The sequence below is a fragment of the Ornithodoros turicata genome, chromosome 9 (genome assembly GCF_037126465.1).
Source record: "Ornithodoros turicata isolate Travis chromosome 9, ASM3712646v1, whole genome shotgun sequence".
NCBI classification, from domain to species: Eukaryota; Metazoa; Arthropoda; class Arachnida; order Ixodida; family Argasidae; genus Ornithodoros; species Ornithodoros turicata.
In genome coordinates, this window is record NC_088209.1 from 15,773,747 (window position 1) to 15,782,522 (window position 8,776).

An 8,776-nucleotide genomic window follows, 5' to 3' on the forward strand; every position below is an offset into this window, starting at 1 on the left:
CGCCCCCTATAGGTCGATCTCGCAGCGAATAATGAACCGGGACCTCGCTAAAGAAACAAACGAGGGGGAGCGGTGGTGACGCGACGCGGATGCCAAGGCGATGCTATCGCATTTAAAAATTCCGTATCCCAAACGTCTTCTTCCAATCATCTTAGTCAAAAACACGAGAATGCGTTATCTCAACTCGCTCATGGCTCACATGCGCTGATTACTTTGATATAGATGAATTATGACGCAACGTTCCTACTATAGCGCCATTATCTCTAGCCGTTTCTTCTTCCTTCTCTGTTCGGTACTATCGTACCCGTTCCAAATGAGTGGTGCCCTCCGTCAGGTTTGACGCTGCATGGGCCTGCAGTGCGTGCCAGTGCCATTTCATTGACTGCTCTCAACCGCCTGGGCGGTCCAGTCCTGTCAAGCTCCGAGAAACTCTGTACGATCTGCGTCGCATTGGTGTGCCCCCCCTTTCTGTAATTTTCCGTAAGTTTACTTTGACTCATTGGTTAATTTGTCCATCGTGGGCAAAATGCTGACGATATACGGAAGATGACAGTTGACGAAAAGTACGCAAATGTCGGTCTAATCTGAACACTGTAACCTCGCTTGCAATCCAACGTCACACCACCACCACGCAAATGCCGGTTGTGGAAGTGGAACCGTCCTAAGCAGCACAATGTACTGAAAGTCGAGTGCAATAGGGGTGGACGGTATGTGTCTTATCAATGTTCTTTAGCTTCATGAGTGCGTTCAAGGCCTTCCACCTACCTGTCCACCCCTATTGCACTCGACTTTCAGTACATTGTGCTGCCTGTGGTGCTTTCCTGATAGTCTCGTGCGTGCCGTGTTCGTGTGCATGGCGTCCCGATTTATCTCAAGACATTGCTTGGGCGTCGCTGAGGCTTCAGTGTCATGTTCGTCTTGATTGTTTTGTCAGCTTCTGCAATTTACGTTACCGTGCTGTAGGAGGACTGTAGAAGGGCAGCTCGCGGCATTCGGAGGAAAGTCGTTGAGAAGTTACGCAGTTGGCTGCACAAATAGAACGGCAAAAGGGAGTGGGCATCCGGGTTTCTTAGGGACCTCAAGCAAGAATCAATCCACTGAAACAGTTCGGAAACAAGCGAAATGAGAATGGTGTACGATACTGCAATAAGTTTGGGTTAGTTGCGTAGTTTTTTGACTATTGTTTCCAAGCGGTTCTGAGGCTCCGATGTATGAAGGGGTGGTCACTGCGTATGCCGTGGGGTGGTCTTTTGAGAAACTGCGACCATTCACATCCATATTCTCAGAGTGCCTATAGCCTAACTGAATGGCTGGTTTGCCCAGATGGCTGTCTTGCGCGAAGTTCTTGATATTGTTTCGCGTTTTGTTTCGCAGCCTTCGATCCCGCGGAACCCGCAATGTCCACTACAGTCGATGGGCTACGGAGATCCGTCAGGATCAAAGAAAAGTTGACTTCACAAGCCAAAAAATCTTCAAATGAAAATGAAGGTTAGTCAAATTACCCAGTACGCAGTACAAAGCGGTTAAAACTCGTACTTTTATCAAAGTGGATTATCTCAAAGAGCGGAGAGACCGGACAGGTGGTGAGACAGTGTAGGACGCCATTACGAAGGCACGACAGAAGGAGAGATGTGAGACCGAAGTACAAACAAAGAACACATCAACTCAATCGTTACACGTTCCCCCTATACTTGCCAATTATGCAGACTTGTGCCCGTTACCAAAATTAAGGAACTAAATACCGTTACTTCGGAAAAAAGTAACTACATACGTTACTCGTTACCAGCATATAAAACCAACGAGTTCTCGTTACTCACGGGTAAAGCCAACAAACATGCCGTCACTTGCCTTCAACTCAGAAGCGGATACTCGAAATTTGTCGTCCATCCTTCGTGTTCCGTGTCTATATCAGTTTGCCTGGACCTTCTCCCGAAGTGGGGGTGATCGGAGATTATGAAAACAGGAGAAAAATCACCTGTTTCAGTGCCACCAGTCACCAACGGTTCCGAAGTTAAAAATAAAGTTGTTGTTGTTGGTTCCGAAACACAGACGAGGGGCTGCGTCATAACTTAGGGCGCTCAGAAGCTTAGCAAAGACAAGGAAAGGCTAGAAGTCGAAATGCGTTTTTTTTTTTCTTTATTTTTTTTTAATTTTTTTTGTAGCCATAGCATAATTGGTGCCCGTTCTTGAGAAGGAGTGATGGTCGGAGATTACGGAAACTGAGATTACGATATTCGTTCGGTTAGAACGTTCAGATATTTCGAAAATAAGTTGAAAGACCACCTCTTAAACAGGGCGCACCAAGGAGAGTAATAGATATTTCCCCTGCACAGTAACCTGTTCTTCATGCCAAATTTGTTTACCGTATATGCTCTTCATGCAACAACACCAATAAACCACTCTGCATCTATGAATATACTCTTTTCACGAAATGTTTCTTCTTCTTCATTCTTTCTTTATTTCTTATCTCAAGCTACTAAATTATTGATGTATGTTATGTGAACGCAGTTCTTGTACTTTTAACCTCTGAACTGCCACAGTCTACTTTTTAATATATTATACTTAACTAAGTTTATTGCACTTTCTGTATAACCTTCATATAAATGTATAGAGCTGTTAATTCGCGTTGTAACTAACACGTGGTGCCATACAAGCTCGCTAAAGACCCCAGTCTGTATATTAAAAAAAGAAAACAAGCCTGTGAAGGAAGACACAATTGATGCTCTGAGGCTGGAACACAAACAGGGTGTCCCAGAAAACGTACGTGTCATTGAATTTTGATTAAAAAACAACGCCACATAGAATTATGCGGTCAACGGCATTTATTCTTACTAGGTTTTGGCTAACTCCTCATGTGAATGTCACGTAACTTAAGTTTCATTATGTAAATTTTTGCGAACTGAACTCGGAAATGTGCCAAGTACAGGTCACTTTTTTCCCCACCAATGTGAAGAGCGTGCCGAATATACTCAAACTAATGATAATTGACAGGAATATGGAGTAGCTATCATATCAAAAAAAAAAAAAAAAGAAGAAGCCCAAAATCACGCTAGGCGGGGCTCGCAGAAGATAGCGCGCGATGAATGTTTCAGCGAAATCATTCTGAGCATGGTAGAAAGAGATAATACAGACTGCGTCGGGCTTCGGCTGGGATACCTTTCCTCTCCAAATTTCAGGAACTGTCACTTTTTCTACTATCACCTTGTGGGCTGGGTTTCCAACCTCCTTTCGTCGCACTGACAGCGGACTCCTCGTGCGTTATATTCAAGTGTCCCGCGAGAAGCGCGATGTTCGGTCATTTTTCCCGATGGGATAAATCCTGAATGTCACAGGCAATCATCGTGAATTTGAGTAAATTCGGCACGCTCTTCATGTTGATGGAGTAAAAAAGTGACCTTTACTTGGCAAAGTTCTTAGTTCAGTTCGCACAAATTTACGTAATTAAACTTAGGTTACATGACATGCACATCAGGAGTTGGCAAACGCCTAGTAAGAACAAATGACTATTCTTGACTTTAATAGTCGAACAAATGCCGTTGACCGCATGATTCTAGGTGACGTAGCGTTTTTATTAGAATTCAGTGACACGTACGTTTTCTGGGACACCCTGTATGTGACGGAATCTATGCATTCAATTGATTTTGGCCTTTCATTTGCTTTGCCTACGTCGCTGGCAGATCGTCTTGTATGTACTATACACGTCACGTCACGCCACGCTGCGCATTGCAGCCCGCACACGGCTGTACACACGTGACACGTGCACACGTCGTGTACCATGCATTGGGCAGGGTGGACCTTAATTCAGTGTCACAACATTAAGGCCTATGCAGCATGATGAGAATATATACAGTCTCCCGGTAGTAACGAAAGTGGCAGATATTACATCCACTTTCGTTACTACTGGGAGACGGCATATATTCTCATCGCGCTGCTCAGCCCTTATCATGACACTGGGTTAAGGTCTTGTCTCGAGACGAAAACCCCCAGCTATACTATAGATCTGACATTGAGTGCTGGAAATTCATAGTCACTGGTAATTGTTTAAACAATGACTGAACTGGACCTGTGACATATAGTTAAACTAAAATTGTTCGGCGCAGCATTGTCTGTTATCCTTGCGCCAGGGAAATCAAATGAAAACCTACATCGCAGGTGCCCCTGGCAACGCTGAGCGCAAACTACCGGCGGCCAGAGCTACTACTCGCGTTGGTGTAAACGTGGACGGCGTGGTAGAAATTATCACCGGTGTTGGGTTACTTCAACTCCAAGATAGAAAGAAAACAGTCTCGAGGATGAAGAAACAGAAGAGTCAGGAAATGAATGTTGAAGATGATGAAAAGGAGTCTACAGGGAGGAAGACTAGGAGTCGTCCCCTGCAAGACGTATCCAATGCCGTCAAGAAAAAGACTCAACGAAGTACTCAGTCCTCGCAAGCGAATAAAAATGTTGATTGAAACCTTTTTATTGCAGAATTTTTACCTATTTGTTTTAAACATTGAAGCAATAATGGTTCGTGTGAGGCAGGTATATACGAGTTAATAAACGTGCTCTAGTTGTGACTAGCGTCTGTTTTTTTCCGTAAAGGTTGCATATTGACGACATTCCTGCCTTACCCATTACAAAGTTTGACTCGGTGAAACGACTTAGGCAGTTTGATTTGCATTTTCCGATTTCGGGTTTGAGGCAGTGCCAGTGAAAAACAGTATATAGAACACATGCAGAATTATGTTCCTCCAGGTTGCGACGGCATCAACGTCAAACTGTTCGAGATAACCCTACCATTTATAGCAGATATACGCCTCAGTAGTGATCATTTAACCACTACAGGGACAACGCGTTCACAAACCGACAGGAAACCAGGAAGCTAAGAGGGAACGCACCGGGGGAAGGGGGGGGGACAATAGCGACGACTCCCGCTGGAGTTGCTGCGGAATGCCGCCAGGGCATGAGATGTCGCTGCAGGAGCGATGCGCAAGGCGTGTATCTACATCCTACGACGCGACCGCCTTCACGCCAATGTCGTGCCCATCCTAACAAGCGGATCTTGATGTTGAAAACTACAGGTCCACCTCACTGACCTTTCTCGTATGCAAGGTCCTTGAGCGTATAATTTGTGTTATGAATTATTTGGAGCACAATAATAACTTGTGTAGTTAGCAGCACGGTTTCCGTAAGAACTATTCCTGCTATTTCCCAGTTATTTTCCTTAGACCTCCATAATAGCCTGCATGATCACTTGCAAACCGATGCTGTGTTCGACTTCCGCAAGGCCTTTGGTAAGGTATTTCATCAAGGTGTATTATATAAGCTAAAAACGCTTAAAATCCACATTAAAAATAGTAACCTGGTATTGGAACATTTCTAACTGATCGTACTCAGAGCGTTGCTTTCGATCATAAAACTTAATTCTTGGTGACATTTTAGTATATATGTATTTGCTTTCCTTCTTGCAACGCAGCTTACGGAGGAATGGGAACGATGGAAGCGGCACGCCAGGGAAACAGCGCGAGAAGGGTAATCGTGCTACAACCGCACCGCACACATGCTGGAAATCCGACCGCCTGCAGTTCGACCCTTGTCAACACCCCCTCGCTTCCCACGGCCACAGCGCTATAGAAACCGCCTTTCAGCTCCATTTTATCTCTTCTCGCACCTAAAACAAATCCAAAGGCATACTAAGCGAAAAAAAAGTCACTTCTTTTACTTAATAGAATATTTATTTCGCTTGTCTACGAAATATTCACAATATGACAAAACCTGACCGAATACACGACCATATCCATGGGCCCGTGACAGCCATCGACTATGCTGGAAAATCTCGGACAACAAGATCGTGATCGTGCTTGAATGCCACACGGCCGCCGTGCTAGCGCCGAGGCTCCTTCGCACGAGGGCAACGACGTACGAGGCTCCACCGCACCGTTGGTTATGGATGTGTTAACCGCTTACAAACTTGTCTACGAAGCAGGACATAGGCTCGCTCTCCAATGGGTTCCCGCCAATTCCGGTGTCGAAGACAATGAACTGGCGGACACCGCCACCGAAGCAGCTCTCTCGTCTCGGACACGGACGCGTATTGCACTGCTGAGCGGCGACCGGCGGTCCGTACTTCGAAGCCTTGTGACTCCTCTGTCTACCCGCCAACGGACCGCTGATATACTACCCCGCGCCATGCTGAGCAGAGTTGACCCAGCGCTCGCTTTCCGCATGCAAGCACATATCTCTCGTCAAGACGCCGCATTGTTCATCGAATGCGCCTCGACGTGGCCTTCACAGCACAGTGGCGCTACCGCTCGCTGTTGAAGATCTCGAGCACATTCTTCTCCATTGCCCACACTACTACCTTTCCCGCTCCGTACTCTCCGTCTCCCTCAACGAGCTTGACTACCGCCCCCTCTCCCTCACAAAATTGCTTGGCCCCTCGCCGCATCCAGTTAACCAACGCTCTGCCCTCAAGGCTCTCTTCGCCTTTTTGGACGCCACAGGACTTCGATCCCCATTGTAACGGGACCCATTACTTCATTCCCTGCTTCACCCCCAGCAATGGGGCTGAGTATCGCCCCCGGCGATGAGACTCCCCACCCATCATCCTGAAATAAAGTTGTTGTTTGGCCGCCGTCCTTTGGAAACAGAACTTGACATGAACCTTTACTTTTTTTTTTCATTTATGATTTTTTCAAGTAAACTGTGCTTGGCTTGTCCTGCTATAGTGCATGTCATAAAATATGCCAAATGGAGTGACAGACAAATACATACCTACGGCATCACACGATTGTTGAGCATTTGGCCCGCCTAACCCTTTGGAAGAGTGACTAAATGTCCAGTGAGCAATTGTTCGGGATCCTCTCCACGGGCGTTGCAGTTACATATTACAACGTTCAGTAACGACATATAATTTCCGAAATATGACAATGGCCTAGGGGGCTAGTAGCCAGGAACAAGATTGAACAGGTCGAACTTGAAAAAGAAAAAAGAAAAGAAGGAGCCTCTTTTTCTACACAAGCATGGCTCGACCACCACGCTTGTGCGTGTCACGCACAAAGACGTAACGCAAAGCAACTTGGAAAATGAGTAGAACTTGCAGGAAAGGGTATATAAGTTAGATTACTATAACTACTGACCTTTGAAAGTATTCGAAGGATAACAACGTACTCACAAAAGTATTTCGGATACGGCACTGGAATGCTCTCTATTCAAGTTACTAATTCGGTTTTTATTCTTGGGCGGATTCGACGTACGTTTTTCGATGTTTATTGATTTTCATGAAATTGGCGTTTTTCGATGCTTCTTCTGGCGTGTACATTGTTTGCCCGACAGCTATCGGCGAATAGAAATCACAATGTAATTTCTGCACGACGCTCATTAAACATGGCGTCGTTCGCTGCGGTGACGTTTTACTGCTAACGAGGAAGTAAACAGACATTTTTCACGACCACCGTATTTCTCTATGGTTTTCTGTTCTGCAGCAACAACGTGCAGGACGTGTGCAGCAATTTATCTCTGTCATGTCCTGGAATGTCCTTCTGTATTCGGTGTTTTTCGATTAAAACCGAAAACGAGGAACCCTAACTATAGTCTGTTTCTACGCGATGTTGTACAGTCATTGAGTTTTCCACAAAGGTAGCATAATAACTAAGTTCATTAGACGAATGCTGGAGATCTCGAAATCCTCGAGAACAAACTTTGGAAAGATACCTTCCAATTTTTTCAGAATAGAGACATGCACAAAATATAAACCTATTTTCTATATATGCGTGGTACATCTACCACATTTTGCAGTGGAGAGGCCACGGCGGCCCACCTCACGTAATGATGTTAGCACGAATGTCCTCTGTAGATGAGCAGGTTGATTTTCACCTTCGGCTCAATGTGTACTGAGAATGCCGCCTGTATATAGGTGGTGTATAGGGGTCAGTGATTTCCCCAGAAATTCACTGCTAGGGGGGTGCCGAGCTTTCAAGGGGGGGGGGGGGCTGCTTGGTGAAGGTTCCACTTACGGAATTTTTCATAGACACGGAAAGAATCGTAGCACAATGGTGACATATCTGCACAGCTTTCCCGTTTTATTTGTACATGTTATTACATTAGAACACAGTACAGTAGAATACAGATTCATTATGAACGGCATTTCAATTCGATGCATAATCACACGACCGGCAAAGAAAAAAGCCTAGCACATTGTCTCACGAAGCTCAATGAACACCTAGCAACCAACGATGAAAACCTTAGACGAAAAAAGCAGAATACTTCGCCTGATTGAGTTGGGTGCAAATGGTTCTTGATGATCCACATTGAGTTTGCGTGCCCTCACGCATTTTTTCTCGTATATGCGCGGAATATATGCATTGAACAGTCACTTTCAAATGATTTTGGACAAATGCATGGTACGATCATCTGCATGACTGTGGTCCTACAGCCCAAGTTTGACCGTACAAGATGTAACTCGCTGCGCCGGACTCACTACCAGAACGTGTTGGTGGCCGAGCTGGGTGGGGTTACCTGACAAATTTCCGGGGGGGGGGGGGTGTTGCAATAATGCAGGGAGGGTGTACACCACCCCTGAGGGGGGTGTAGGAAAATCCCTGATAGGGGTATGTAACGACATTTGTAACGGCTGTAACAACGGTCATGACGAGTTCTCAAAAGTGGAACGTGGTCTTCATTGCGTATCGCTAAGGGTCGGAAGAGTCAAGCACTTTTATCGTTAAGCTTCCACCACACCGGCAAACTTGGACAACTGGCACTGATGATATAGTACAACGGTGGCAAGGATGCA

General features: G+C 45.6%; 1 long non-coding RNA gene across 1 annotated transcript; it reads left to right on the top strand.

Moving 5' to 3' along the window:
* Nucleotides 1-242: 242 nt before the first annotated feature.
* Nucleotides 243-4,559, top strand: LOC135369516 (uncharacterized). Its single transcript, XR_010415095.1, has 3 exons — nucleotides 243-480; nucleotides 1,375-1,488; nucleotides 4,153-4,559. It is a non-coding gene; the product is annotated as an uncharacterized LOC135369516 (long non-coding RNA).
* Nucleotides 4,560-8,776: the final 4,217 nt, after the last annotated feature.